Genomic DNA, 16622 nt, shown 5'->3' with positions numbered 1-16622 from the left:
AGAGACAATACTTGTTTGTGTGTGTGCAAGTTCTGGTCAATCAAATATTCTTTTTTTTTAAATTAAATAATTTTTTATTGACAGAATCCATGCCAGGATAATATTTTATAGCATTATCCCTTGCACTCACTTCTGTTCCAATTTTTCCCCTCCCTCCCTCCACCCCCTCCCCCAGATGGCAAGCAGTCTTTTACATGTTAAGTAGGTTACAGTATATCCTAGATACAATATATGTGTGCAGAACCGAACAGTTCTCTTGATGCACAGGGAGAATTGGATTCAGAAGGTATAAATAACCCAGGAAGAAAAACAAAAATGCAAGTAGTTTATATTCATTTCCCAGTGTTCTTTCTTTGAGTTTAGCTGCTTCTGTCCATCTTTGATCAATTGAAACTGAATTAGATCTCTTTATCGAAGAGATCTACTTCTATCAGAATACATCCTCATACAGTATCATTGTTGAGGTATATAATGATCTCCTGGTTTGCTCATTTCACTTAGCATCAGTTCATGTCTCTGTATTTATCCTGCTTCAATCAAATATTCTTAAGAGAAATTGTATCATCAATGTGGATATTACTTCCAACAATGCAGATTGGAATTCAACTCTCCAATAGAGTGCTGATAAATGTTTTAATAACCACCTCTCCAGGGAAAAATATGCACAACACCCTTTTAGGCTTAAACTATATTATCAGCAACTTTACCATTACTTTCTTAAGTCTTAGACAATCAATAAAGCAATAAATCAAGTCGGGTGGGTGTATTTGCTAATTTCTGGGGTATAAATCTCACACTGAAAATTTAACAACTCATTCTCCAAAGCCAGTTTAATCTGATTCTAGAATACTTCTGTATTCATCTCTGTCCATCCTGTCAGACCCTGGTCCATGTTTTCCCATAAACTCACTTTAGAGCTAGATTACTCCACCCTTTGCTTTGATATCAGGAAGATATCAGAGGAACACTAAGTCTATCAAAGGACTATAGAAGATCTGGAATGGGGTGGATGGGAGGGATTTTTGAAGTGTTACATTTAGTCAAATTTCTTCAAACTTTATTAAGTAATGGGTTCCCTTCCAGTTCTCCCTAAAGACAAAGTGTTTTATATATTAAAGTATTTGTAAGATCACAGGATCCTGGACTCATAACTTGAAGGAAATGCACTAATCATCCGGTCTAACCTCCCTCTCTTTGCAGGAATATTCACTAATCCTGGCAAATAGATAACTAGGTTCCATCTGAATTCTGCAAGGTGTAGGAAACTCACTGTTTCACAATATAGCAATTTCTACTGTTGGGCAGCTCTGATTGTCATTTCTTAATGAGATAAAATCTGTCACCTTATTCTGTCCTCTGCAACTGAATCAAATAAATCTGGTCCCTCTTCCACATGGCTTACGTTAGTTAACACTTTGCAACAAATTGTGGAATGTTGTAATTTATATATATGATATTTTTCTACTTCATCATCAGGCTGTCTCTATATAGGGAAAAATAAGTGAAAAAAATAAAATTATCCTCTGGGGGCTGATCATCGGTAAAGTGGATAGAGTGCCAGACCTGAAGTCAGAAAAATTCATTTTCCTAAGTTCAAATCTGGCTTCAGACAGCACTTTTGTGAGTCTGGACAAATCATTTAGATCTATTTACTTCATTTTCTACATTTACAAAATGAACTAGAGAAAGAAATGACAAAGCATTCCAGAACCTCTGTCAAGAAAACCCTAAATGGGGTCATGAAGAGTCAGACAAGATTGATATGACTGAACAATAAAAGTTATATTTTAAATAATTCAAAAGGCATAAAAACACTTTTCTCTTGTTGATGTTAATATTATGATGAAAATGATGTTTCAGCCATGTGATGGGGCAGATTATAAATTATTTATATAGTTGCTTCAAATTGCTATTTCAATTAAACAAGTATTGGTTCACTTTAGACAAGTCAACTCTTGTTGGGCCTGAGTTGTTGTTTTTTAATCCTATAAAAGGAGAAACTGGTAATGATTTTTAATGGGTCTTGTAATCCAGAAATCTAGGATTTTAATTGCACCTCCTGTGTAGCCTATACTTTTCCCTAGCCTGTGCTGGCACCAGTCAGAAAATTCATATTACATAGTACATATGCACCTTGTAGTTCCAGTGACTGATGCCTAATCACTCCTTACTCAATTCATTTGCTAATTCCTATTCTTTCTCCTACCCCTCAAATATAGACATACCCCACAAAGTTCTGTCTTTAGGCCTTTCTTATGACTCTACACTCTTTCTTTAGAATCTCATTCACTCCTATGGTCTTTGAAAATGCTCATGACTTCTAAATTTATATCTCTACACTCTCTACCCACGACCCACAATTTCTTGCCAGAGAACTCCAGGTTTATATTGCTGGCTATCCACTGGACATCACCACAGTAGAATGTTTAGTTGGCAATTCTACCAAAACATGTTACAATCTGAATGCAATACCTTTCACCCTAAACCTTTATCTTCTATTTTTCAAAATAATTCAATCCAACAGGTATGTATTAAGTACTTTCTATGTGTAAGTCACTGCCCTAGAATTGATTATATAAAACAAAGCAAAATACAGCCTCTGGCCTCAAGGAGCTTACAATCTACTGAAATAATACAATATATAAAGAGATAAATAATACAGTAGATAAACAAATATATCATTATTTGAAGTGGAATAGAACACTAATAATTATTTCTATGGATTATACTATCATCCTCCTAATCAAAACCAAAGTCAAGTTTGACTCCTCACTACCCATATCTAATAAGTTTTCAACCATAGTGATACTATTGCCACAATATCCTAACTATATCTCCTTATTTCCACTTACATTCTAGTTCAAGTTCTCTTTGCTATCATCATAACCTATTCTCCTTGACTCTTAAGAGTCCCTCCTTTTTCTGATTGAATCTTCATACAGTTGCCAAATTAATTTTCCTAATGTAAAATTCTGACCTAAGAATTACTTTACTCCAAAATCTTCAGAGGCTCCCCATTGCATACAGGATAAATTATAAATTCCCTTTAATCAGACAATAAACTTACAATTTGGCTCAAACTTACATTACTTGTATGTAATGACTTTGGCAAAGTCATGTAATCTTTCTGTACCTCAGTCTCCTTAATTGTGAAGGGGTCAGATTAGATAACCTTTAAGGTCCTTGCAGGTTTAGCTCTATGTTATTTTTTCATATTTGTCTCTCTCATTTGTTCTCCATTCCAACCAAAATGCATTAGCTTCCCTCTCTTGCTTGCTTCTCTTTGTTTAAATTGATAACTGCTCCTAGAATATAATCTCTCCCAAATTCCACATGATAAATTCTTTTTCTTTCTTTTAGTTCCAGCTCAAGAATCACCTTCTCTGCCATAATACTTTACACTAACATACATTTTTGATTACAAAGAGCCCTCTTCAAAATTCCATCAAGGCAAATAAAACAAGCAATCACTTCTGTCCACATTTTACACAAGAGGATGAAGCTCACACAGACTAAATGATTTGATTACCATGACATATTTTCACACTCAGATCTTTGGTTCTAATTCCATTGCTTTTCCCACTCTAATGTGAAGCTCTCAACTGAGTCAGGTGATAAGCATTTATAAAATCCCTACTATGTGCAAGGCACTGTGCAAACTACTGGAACACAAAGAAAGATAAAAGATAGACTGCTGTCAAAGAGTTTACAGTCTTATGGATAAAACAACACGCAAGCAACTATGTGCAAACAAATTATATACAGAATAAAATAGAAATAAATAGTAGAGGAAAGGTATTAGTAGTAAGAGAGATTGGGAAAGATTTCCTGTAAAAGGTAGGATTTTAGCTGAGATTTGAAGGAAATCCGAAGCCAGAGATAAGGAAGAATAGCATTCCATTCATCAAGGGACTGCCAGAGAAAATGCCCTGAGTCAGGAGATGTAGTGTCTCAACAAGGATTTCAGTGTTACTTGATCACAAAGTATGGAAGACTCCGTGTAAGATATAAGGAGAATGGTGAGGAAGAAGGAAAGATATTATGAAGAACTATGACCATCAAACAGAGGATTTTATATTTGTTTGATCATGGGGGTATAGGGAGCCAATAAATTGTATTAGATGGGTAAATAAATAATATGGCCAGTCTGTACTTTATAAAGATTATTTTGACAGTGGAATGGAGGATAATCTGGAATGGGAAATCCAGGTGGCAGACAGATAAACCAGCATGCTACAATAATAGTCCATTCAAAGGTGATGGGGACTTGATCTGCACTGGCAGGGTCAAAGGAGAGAAGAAGAATATGTAAGAAATGTTACAAAAATAAAATAGAGAGATCTGAAATATCTCATAGCACTGTCTAGAACTCTCCTTTGCAATTATCATACTCTACCTTGTGCCCATACTTTACTGCTTTTATTATATTATAAGCTCCTTGGGGACAGGCCTATCATTTTTCATCACTATATCCTTTACACCTAACATTAAGTAGATATTTAACAAATGTTTATTGAATTGGATTGTTGAGTTGAATGAGAGAATGAACAGCAATTTTTTATGTAACCAAAATTGTTTCTAAATGATGTTAAATAAATGTAGCTGAAGCAGAATTAATTTATCCATTACTAAAGTTCCTACATCTACTGTCTTCCTACTGAAGTGTTTTTATGTTATCTGCTCTTCAACAGCACATCTGTTGGTAGCTTTTAGGAAAGACATGAATAAGTCTATTTCAGAACAGATAAACTCAAGTAGATTTCTCTCCCCATGTAATAAACAAAGCAATTTAGGGGTTTTCACCCATTTTATTGTAAGCTATTTAAGTGGCATGGGAAAGGAAGCATACTTAGCTCAGCCAGCTCTGCATGTGATGAACAAAATGTCACTTTAAAAAAAACCACTGCCTTTGTCACTGCTTCTGAAATAAGGTTCTGTCTATGCATACACAATGTGGAAACAAATGCACCTGCCTCCAGGCTGTCTGAGTGAGTACAGTTCATGAGCCTGGATGCTCATTTTCAAAAAAGAGATACTCATTGTTCATGCAAACTGCCATCAAGTCACCATGATGCTACTTGTGGATTCACACAGTATCTTTTATGCTCTGTATTACCACTGCTTATCCAAAACAGAAAAAGCCAAAAATCACTGGCAGGCAAACAGACATCCAAAAAAGGATTGTGGCAAGACCCAGACTTCCTTCACTTTCCAATGAATCTCTTCTCTATTCTGTGCCCAACTGAGCCTTGTCTCACTGCCCAATGCCCACCCTAATTCTTTTATGTCTTATAATCCAATCCAGTGCACAACCTAGATGTCTAGGCCTGCCCATGTCTTCTACCTGCTCAAAAAACTCCAGTTGTTCTCAATTGCCATTTGGATCAAATAAAAATTCTATGTTTGGCTCTGGAAGCCATCTACAACCTGGTCCCAACCTACCTTTCTGACTTTGTTCCACATTTCCATACTGTACACATCAGCCAATTGACTTTATTGTCTCACACATAACATTTTATTTCCAATTTTCCTGCTTTTGCATTGTCGACCAATGCTTGAAAGGCTAACTTCCGAGCCTAAGAATCCCTTGTTTTCTTTAAAATTCAGCGCAAGGGACAACTAAGTAGCACAGTGGACAGAGAACTGGTCCTGAAATTAGTAGGACCTGAATTCAAATCTGGCCTTAGACACCTAACTAGCTGTGTGACTCTTAACTATAATTGCCTCCCCCCTCAAAAAAAAATAATAAAACTCAACTCAAGCACCACCTTCCATATGAAGTCTTTTCTGATTGTTCTAGCTGCTAGTCCCCTCCTCCTCTCCAACATTAACTTGCATTGATTTTGTATCTTTTAATATATATACATTTCTTCCTCCATCCTAAATAGAATCTAAACTCCTATTTTACTTTTGTATCCCTCATACCAGACATACTTAAAATCTGTTTGCTGATTGATGGATTGATTGACCTGCAAAATGGGTAAATAAGTAATAAGAGCTGAGATTGATATATTTTCATATTTTATTTCATCTGAAGATCACAGCATCCCTATGAAATACTTAATATTATTATCTCCAGTTAACAAATGAGAAATCTGAGACTGAGAAAAGCCACATAAGTCCATTGGATTGATTTTTGGGATGTGACTTGCTTAAGAACACATAGGTAGAAGTTGAATTTGAATTCAGGTCTTCCTGTCTCCAGGGCTGGAGTCACTTAACCACCTCTAGATTCTTTCACTTTTCTGTATACGTACCCAGAGCCTAACCTAGTACCTAGCACATAATAAGAATTTAATAAATGTTTATTGATGACAGATGTAGATGGTAAATATCTAAAGTTAGATCTCATAACTAGTTCTTCTTGACTAAAAGTCCTTAACTTTGTCCACTGTTCCACTGTTCCTTAACTATATACAGCAATCCCCTTATACTATTATTATCAGGAAAGTACTTTGAAAACTTGAAAGCACTACAGTGATTTGAATTATCATTATTCAAACATGACAATAACTATAAGTAAGAAAAGGAGACTAAGTTCAGGCAAGTATTGCAGAGGATGGAGCTTCTTACCACTGATTCTGGAAAGCAATATTCCAAGTCGTGGTTGTGCTCTTAAGTCCTTGGCACACAATCTCCCTTGATGTCATTGAAGATCAGTTTAACTGAGCCAGCCAAGTGGGAAGTGATATCCTGCACAGGGTGTTGCATTCCACATGACCACATCCAACAGCTTGGTGGTAGCTTGTGGTTCTGGACCCTTACATAAAGGGAAAAATCTGCTCTTAAGCAAAATCTCCCTCCTGATCCCTCTATCACACTGTTCATTCATTTAAGGTGCTGACTGGTGCTGTTTTAGACACTTGGAGATGGAAGCATGACAGAGAGTCTGTATTTATATAGCCTGTTAAACAACTATTCAACTCATTACATTCCCAAAGCTAGTTTTGTTCCAGTCAAATCTTCTGCCAGTAGCAATCATGCCATCTCCATATTGGTTACTTTGGGGCAGATGGAGTTTGGGGAATCAAGCGAAATGGTGCAAGTCGAAACAGAAAAGTAAGGAAAATCATCAGAGAACAATGAACAAATATATCTGATTGTAGAAAACTAAGGGTGGTTATTAAAAAAAAAAAAAAAAAAAAAGGACATAAGTTAAAGAATCCATAGAGTTTTTGGTTAGGTACTAGGGCCTGTTAAAGAATTCTAAGGAAAAAAATGTGACACCTTTTAAAGAAAATAATACTAATAGGAATAAAAATTTAGAAGTCTTCTCCCTAGGCTTTGATTTTTAACCTTGTTTTCACTATAAATAAAACCCAGTCATAGCTATTCTAGACATGAGCAAATATTTTGGGTTCTACTTAGCTTAACAGATTGAGTTTTGTAAAGAATCAAAAAAAGTCCTATTTATTTAACTTGTCTTGATTTTAAAGACTTTTTTATCAATAAAATTTTTATTTTTAAGGATTTAATTTATAATTAAGGTGCTAATTACAAGTGTTTGATATTCTAATAGGCTTTCTTTTTCTTTTTTTATTCTAAATTTCACAAATAAAAAAAAAAGGAACATTTCCTTATTGTAAAAACAGAAAGAAGATGTTATATGGGACCATGTCTTTATTACATAACTTTCTATTCTCTTTTATTCATTTATGTACATTCTTCATTGACCTTTTCTTTTTCTTTTTTCTTTTTTTTGAAAACACTATCACTAGCTCCTCTCCCCCTCTCCAAAAATTTCTCCCCAAATGAATAAAAGGAAAACACAATCCTTGTTTATATCTACATTCTTAGATGTTTCCTGTTTCCATGGTTACCCTAATCAAACAACTGTCACACACATCAATGGCATTTTGGACTTTTTTTTTCCTCTTTCTATTGAAGCTCAATATTCTTTTCACAAACATGTCAACTTTTCCCCATAATAAACCATAAGTTACATTAGTTAAAATGACATGCTAACCTTTTAGGGTCCCAAAATATCCTGATACTCTTCAGTGAGAACTCCTCATGCAGCTTCAATGTACTATCAATTTTTGATTGGGAAAACCAAAAAAAAATGTCTTTCTGGCAAAATGGGGTAATTGCTCCAGATGCAGATATCATTCTGCTGAAACAACCCAGAAACTGTGCAGTGAATCATACAACTCTCCTTTTATACAGTCCCCATGCAAGTTTAATCTTTAATCATTTCTCAGAACTATTGTACTAATTTCCTAAATAGTCTCCCTGTTTCTAGTTCATCCTCCTCACAGTTAACAAAATAATCTTCCTAAAGCACAGGGCTAATCCAGGTCTCAAATTATGTTATTTTCTGATTATTCTGTGATTCTAATCTAAGTAGCCCTTTAAGAAGGAGATGGATCTGTCAGCACTCTAAAAGGGAATAAGAGTAATACTTTATAGATAATATAATGTTTTAAAGTTGTGAATATTTTACATATATAGTTTCTTTTGATTTTCCCAACAACACTGTCAGGTGTTATTATTTTTTGACATTTTACAAAGAGAAAACAGAGCTCCTATCACATAGATTTCTGCCTTGATCAGAATACAAATCTGAACCTCAGGTTCTAAACAATGGATCTTATATACAGATTGCCCCAACTGGCATATAGGGTATAGAAATAGGTATGTATATGTGTATATACATACATACCTATATAAATATACATATATATGCAGGTATGTATAGATAGTCCATAGCAATTCATTAAATTTGCAACTTTAGATCATGTAGAGATTGAGATATCATTGTATCAGTGAAAGAATGCTCATAAATTAAATCACAGATCTTTTGAAGGCTGTTAAACTGATGTCACTCAAGGAACAACCCTAATGACATTAGTAAACATGATGAATTTGGCTTTCTGGAGAATGTTTCATAGCAAATCAGTGACTGTGAACATTAGAATTATCATTATTCAAATACCTGAAGGAAACAAATGTGATTCAGAGCACCAAAAGCAGCACATAGGAGGCCCCCATTTAATTCAACTCTAATAAACATTTATTAAGCATCTACTATGTATAAGACAGTATTCTAGACTCTAAGGGAATAAAGAAAAATAACCATCATCATCTTCAAGAAGCTTACATACTACTGAAGGGAAATAATTTGTATGGGAATACTTATAGTATGAAGTAAATTGAGAACAAAGAGAGAACTAAGAAATAGAGAAGGAAACTATACCAGCAATGAATATCAAAGAAAGACAAGGATTCTTAGGCACAAAGATGATAAGAGTTCATTCTAGGTGAGATATCTTTCACAATGATATTTTTTATCTTAAATATAAACATTAAGAAAAAGACAAAAAAAAATATTGTTATGTATATATTCAAGCTATATACATATATATGTATTTTCAAACCTACATATATACCACATGCACATATATATATACACAAATGGTTATACATGTGTTGATATTGCATGTAAATTTATACAAATATATATGTATGTATGTATGTGTGTGTGTGTGTGTGTGTGTGTGTGTGTATAATTTCTTGTTATATAATTGAATATGTTTAAAATAAAATGTCATTGTGAGAGTTGCCACACCTGGAATGTACTCTATAATCTTTGATTTGTGTGTGTGTGTGAGAAAGAGACAGACACAGACACACACACACACACACACACACACACACACACACACACACACAGACAAAGAGAGACAACGAGAGACAGGGCCAGAGTAAGAGAGACAAAAAGAGAGATAGAAACAGAGAGATAGAGACAGACACAGAGAGAGACAGAGATAGAGACAGCTAGAGAGAGACAGAGACAGGGACAGAAACAGAGAGAGAAAGAGAGAGGAGAAACAGAGAGAAAGAAAGAGAAACAGAGAGAGAGAGAGAGAGAAAGAGAGAGAGAGAGCTGATATTTCCTGGATATATTAGCATGTATACATACATAAGCAGATACACACACACACACACATATATTTGTGCAATACATATATATATACACAATAATATTTGTATGTAATACATTTGTGCATACACACACACGTACGTGTTGTCATTTATTTCAGTCATATCTGACTTTTTTGGGGATTTTCTTAGCAAAAACACTAGAGTGGTTTACCAATTACTTTTTCAGTTCATTTTTCAGATGAAGAACTAAGAAAACAGGGACAATTGATGTGCCCAGGGTTGCACAGCTAGTGATTATCTAAGGCCAATTGGAATTCACAAAGAGGAGACTTCCTGACTTCAGGTCTGGTACTCTATCCACTGTGCTACCTAGCTCCTGCATACATACATATATTTATATGTATACAGATATATTTATATGGTTTTTTTTTCCCAAATGCGATACTGTTTTCATTAATATAGGCTACTTCTTAGTGGAAATTACAACTCTAAGAACTAAGAGATTTCACTAAAATTAAACAATGAGGAAACTGAGAAAAGGGAAACACTGATTTCACTTTGCCAAGAACTTAAATTCCTAGGTCTCCTAGAGCGCTAGATGTGGAATTAGTAAGAACTGAGTTCACAATCCAGCCTTAGGCTCTTACAAGCTGTGTGACCTTAAGCAAGTTATCTGATCTTTGTTCCCTTCCCTTATCTATAAAATGAGAATAATATTACCCATTTCCTAGAATTGACAAGAGGATAATAAAGTGATAGAATTTTTTAAATGTTTTGAAAAATTTTGTCATGTAAATTCTAGCTATTATGGTAGCAATTATTAATATAAGATGATGTGAAAAAAAAAAAACAAAAAACAGAGAGCCCTTAGTATAAAGAAATTCCAGAAACGTCCAGACATTAGGAAGTTAGAAGATGTTACCAAGATTAACCACAGGCAAAACTGTGAAGAGGGCAAAGTTTGCCTTGAAATTCCCAGTTTCTCTTCACATTCACCCTTCACGAGCTCAGATGCTAGTTCCTTATTTCTGTCCCATATATACTTAGAATACCCTAATCAAGAGCCCCATACAATATGGCATTGATCTTTTAAAATGATTTTGTATTTATATGTATATAGTTCTGTCTATGACATGTACCAATAAAATATCACAGATAATAAATTAAATATCTTTTTGCATTTGTTGAAATATCTTATAGACAAGAAATGATCAGCAGGATGATTTCAGAAAGACCTGGAGAAACTTAAATGAACTGATGTTAAGTGAAGTGAGTAGAACCAGGAGATCAAGATAATGTGATGATCAATTCTGATGGACATGGCTCTTTTCAACAATGAGGTGATTCAGGCCAATTTGAATAAAGTTGAAATGGGGAGAACCATTTGCATCCAGAGAGAGAGAACTATGGGGACTGAATGTGAATCACAACATAGTATTTTCACCTTTTTTGTTGTTGTTTGCTTGCTTTGTTTTCTTTCTATTTTTTTTTTCTTTTTGATCTGATTTTTCTTGTGCAGCATGATAAATGTGGAAATATGTACAGAAAATTGCACATATTTAACATATATTACTTGCTGTCTAGAGGAGGAAGGAGGTAAGGAAAGAATGGAAAATCTGGAACACAAGATTTTGCAAGGGTCAATATTGAAAACTATTTTTGCATATACTTTGAAAATAAAAAGCTATTATTTAAAAAATAAACTGAAAAAAATTATCTTACAGGACTAGTGAAGCATACCAGTGAGCTTAATTCTAAGCAGTTGACTCAGACTCATTTCTTTGTAATTGTACTTCTGTATCCCTAAAGCCATGAATTAAATTCCCCAATCTTACTTGTGGGATTCCCTGTGGCAATGTATAAAGTGATGAGAGTAGGGATTGCTGGAATTATGATGGGGAATTTACTAAATCTCTATCTTGTTAAAGTAAAGTATAATTCATAATGATATTTCTCTAATTTTGTCATACTTTTACAAAAGTAATATATAGTGTGCATAATACTATATTTAGTAAATGAACAACTCAATACCATGAGTATTGGAGTGATGGCCCCTCCTCTCCATCCTACTGATAGTCCTTTTTGACTACTATTTCAACTCTTTAATGTACTTCCCTTAATAATCTAGCCTTTTTTTTTCCAAAATAAAAATGCCATCCAATAGTTATAACATTTTTTATTGATTATAAATTATGATTCTGGAGTTAACTTTGAGATCTCTTAATTTGCTACCAACAGATATTTTAGTAAATCTCTAATGACATAAAATACTTTAGAGATATTAATTCATTTGATTCTCATAACAACCAAAACCATGTAAGTTATTATACCTATTTTTAAAAAGAGAAAGTTAAGGCACAAAAAAGATTGACTGGACCTGGGTCATATAGCAAATAAAATCAGAGGCAGGAGTACAAGAATCTAGGATATCCTGACCCCATGTCCAAGACTCTATCTACTAACACCTTTCAAAATGCCTAATCTAATTATGGATGGAAAGCATCGGTTCTGAAAAAGTATTTGAAACAAGGGAGATTCAGCAAAATACAAATTGTGTATGTGTGTTTGATATTGAAACACTTTCATGACCTATAATGTCTACTTCTTTTAATTTTCAGAATACCCAGTGATTCCATTAGAATGACAGTTCTTTCTGCAATTGTTAGAATATCCTGTGGGCACAGTATGGTATATTGTTGAACTTAATTGGCTTCCAAGAAGTTGACCCTGGTTCATTTCCTTGTCAATGCACATTGAGGTGGAGGGGGAGGTTGAGGGAAAAGGAAAAGAAAACGATAAAAATCTCTACTGATGCTATGGAGAGTAAGCTAAGACAAGGAGAATATAAAGAAGAAAAAGAATGGGACCCAGATGGCCTGCGAGGGGCCTCGATATTGACCTGAGAGTGTCAAGGGGGAAAAAGAGAGAGAGAGAGCTAAATGGATGATACATGGCTCTTTGGCTCAGTAGGCATCTGGGGGAAAAGGTCAAAGGACTTCTATTGGTCACTGACAAAACAGCTATAATCTGCAGGATTTATAACCTTACATACAGACCCACAAGAGCACACATTAAGAATTTAGAAAAAACTCATGATCATTAAGATAGAATCAATTGGGAGTTAAAAGCCAAGCTTGATCATATGTGTTTTTTGTTTATATCCAATCCCAATGTAAAATGATAAAATGATTAGTGTGGCTGCATTTGCTTAGAAAGCCATCTATATCACTAGGGGCTCACTGCTTTATCAAGGAAGACGATGACCAAATGGAGAGGCAGAGCAATAAAATATTCAATTTGTGCATAGGTTTATAGATTTAGACCTGAAAGGAACCTCAGAGGTGATTTCTAACCTCACAATGAAGAATTCGAGGGCAAGAGAAATATAGGGATTTCTCCTAAATTAAGTCATTAGTAAGAAAGAGAATTTGAATCTAGTTCTCTGATTCCTGAAATTATGTTCTTCCTGTACTATGCATCTTGCCTCCCAAGTTCTAATAGATTTCTGTGTGATATCAAATATCATCAGCATCTAAAAAACAGAAATAAGTTTCTATCCACCAGAACAGAAAGGAGTTTTACTGTTACCAAACGGCTAAGTACTTCTGGTCTGCTGGGGAAAAGTGTGTTTTTTCCATGAATGAGTAAGCTTTCCTACATAATTCTTAGACGTGGGCTTAGAGATGTGGGTACGTAAGGGCAAGGACAGGACAAGATCACTACTCATGTCTGTATGTAATCCTTGAAGCTGTGGGAGTTAATGGGAAATATATTTTCAAGGTTATATAAAAATAAGGGTGGCCAAAGTAGATAATCTTTAAGGGCCTTTTATAGTGCATAAAAGGGCCTTAGAGATTATCTACTTTGGCCATCCTTATTTTTGAGGAATGCAAAGGAAAGAGAAGGGGTAGCCCTGGGAGAAAAAGAACTTGTAGGACAAGTAATTTATTTAGCACTTTCTCTTTTACCATGAAGGATCTGATTTAACTTTTGTCCTTAGCCTTATGGGACTATCTGCCTACTAATAGCTAAGGTTATTTGGATAACACCTCAGTTGCCTAATAAGAGAATGAGTTTAGCTGCATTTAAGCAAATGAACAAACTCTAAACTATGATTGTGTATATACCTATCCCTAGGTATTCTTTCATTCAGACAATCATTCCCTGCAGAGCTATTGAAGTCAGATAGTGATGTCATTCCCCAAAGTACAAGCTTGAGAGCCTATGTAAGTCTCTGAAAGGGGGAAGAGGGTCAAATCACTCTCTGACAGCACAAGCATGACTATTCTTGTTAGTACCACACTTAGCCTTCCAATGAGTTACTGACATGGCTGTGGCTTTGCCCAACTGGCCCTCTTCCAATCATATCACAGTTGTTGTTTGGCTGTCTTGTGACAATTTCCTTTCACCTGTGAAACGCCATATGGCGGTACCTCTGTGAGAGATCATACAAGCAGCCAGAATCTAATAACAAAATCTCTCCTTGAAAAAAGTTTTAATTTTGAATAGAAAAAAATTAAGAAAAAAAATCAAGTTTTCTTATTCGCAGCTAAGGACGCATTGTTGGTACCCTTTCTGATGTAAAGGGTAGGGAATCAAGCTGAGCTGTAACAATAACAATAGGATATTCATCATCTGTGTAATTCCATAGTGAATCACATATAACTCCATAAGATGAAGACAATTTGTTTTAAAGGGAATTTTCACCTTGCTAGCAGTTAGGCAGATTTAAGGGTAAGTCTCTAATAATGTAAGCATTTCCAAGTATTATCTTCTTTCAGTTTTCACACCATCATCTGTCTCCTCAGAATTAAAAAGGGTGCTAAGATAAATTATAAGCTTGTCTTACTAGAAACCAATAAGGAGGCTTGAGTCTGGAAAAATCCCCTCAAGAGTAAAAAGAATCAATTTATTTGACCAACTCCAGGGCATCAAACCAAGGAGTGAATTTTATTCAAAGAAGATATTCCACAGTCAAAGCTGACACCCTTGCAGGTCCCTAAACATCCATTTAATATCCTACAGACATAGTCTTTGGTTGCTGTGGAGCACTGATCTGAATTCTTGGTTTATTTATATGAGGGGGGAAAAACTTAACATATTTTGATGGTATCAGTGTTTCAGACAGATTTGCTAGTTTAAAAAAAACAGCTACTGCAGTGACAAAGATTAGGAAACTAAATAATGTTCAATGCTGAATATCATTGTTAAAATCACTTTCATGATGAAAACTTTGGAGTTATATTAAATATTTATAACGCACTATACCTATTTACAATTTTATAAATGTTCAAAAGAGCTCATCATCTCAACTAGAAAACAATTTCACACCAATAAGGAACAACTTTTTTTTTAAAAGTAAGGAGACATTATACAAATGAAAAATAAACCTCATATTAACAGATATTTGTTGAGTATTGTACAATAATTTTTTTTGTATTTTTATAAGTCCCCAATCAGGCAAAAGTAATCTTACTCCTAGATAAGCAACCATTCCTATACAAACATTGAGGAGGGCTTTCTTTACAAAATTAAAATTTTTTTGTCAAAATTGATTGGCAATTATAAATATAAAATAATCAGTTATCTGACTTTATAATCATTTATTTAGGAAGTGACTTAACAGCAGAAAGTACCTTACAAACATCAAGTCAGGCTGAAGAATAAATCAAGTTTCCATGCACTGTTGTCTAATCAATGAGAGCCAAGGGGATTTGGGTTTAAGGCATAGTTCCTAAGAAAGAAATCTAGTAAGTAACCCCCAAGATATCTTGGGAGATTTCAGCAATCCAAAAGGAAATTTTATATTCCTTTGAGCAGAGCATCTGCAGGTAAGAGTATGATAACCTATGTAAAAAGGAAGGAAGGAAGGAAGGAAAGAAAGAAGGGAAAGAGAGAGAGAGGGAGGGAAGGTGGGAAGGAAATAAGGAAGAAGGGAGGAAAGAGGAAGGAAAGAAGAAAAGAAGGGAGGAAGGGAAGGAGGGAGAGAGGAGAGAGAATGAAAAGAAAAAAGAGAAAGGAAGAAGCTATGTTACCCAATTTATTTGACCTTCATTCTTGAAGAAGACCATGACATCAGGAAGGTGATACCATGATGTACAAGTAATGTTCATCTAGCCATAATCTCTAAATGGGCATAGTGTCACTCAAAGTGAGATTTATTAAAGATCTTAGCTTCAAAAGACCAAGGTCTCCCACTGTATCAAGAGCCTAATAGTCCTAACCTTTATCTTGCCACAAAACAAATCACTCTGACAGAAAAAAAAAAGTGGGGCTGGTGACTTTGCACAACCCAGATTCATTTAAATCCAACTCACTTGTCTTCCATCACCACCCTGATGGTGTGGTGCTCTTCAAGAATGAAGGACTAATAACATTAAATGGCCCAGTTAATGTAAATTGGTGAGCTCTGTGTTGATTCTACTTAAGTATAACCAAATATAACATATGATAATAAAAGGGAAAAAACTGCCCAAATTTCAAGGTTCTTTGCCACAGGGACTCCAAATGTTATTTGTGCCCCCATACTTCCTTCCCATGGAGGTAAGTGCATTTCAATGATAAATTGAGCTCCATATTTTCAGTCTGTGTAAGTCTATAAAAAACTTCCATGGGGAATTATATTATTGAGTTACACAGACTGAGAATCTAGCTATAGGATTAGATGAGAGAGAATGTTCTACTTCCTCTTTGGATTTGATTACAGACGTTAAGCACTGAATCACTGAGATGGGAGT

General features: G+C 34.8%; 1 protein-coding gene across 1 annotated transcript in view; it reads right to left on the bottom strand.

Annotated features, from left to right (window-relative positions):
* Window positions 1-16622, bottom strand: part of CLVS2 (clavesin 2) — a 99209-nt gene that overhangs the window by 52997 nt on the left and 29590 nt on the right. The gene's annotated exons all lie outside the window — the stretch shown is intronic.

Source organism: Antechinus flavipes, chromosome 4 (genome assembly GCF_016432865.1).
Source record: "Antechinus flavipes isolate AdamAnt ecotype Samford, QLD, Australia chromosome 4, AdamAnt_v2, whole genome shotgun sequence".
Lineage (NCBI taxonomy): Eukaryota > Metazoa > Chordata > Mammalia > Dasyuromorphia > Dasyuridae > Antechinus > Antechinus flavipes.
This window is presented reverse-complemented; position numbering and strand designations above follow the sequence as displayed.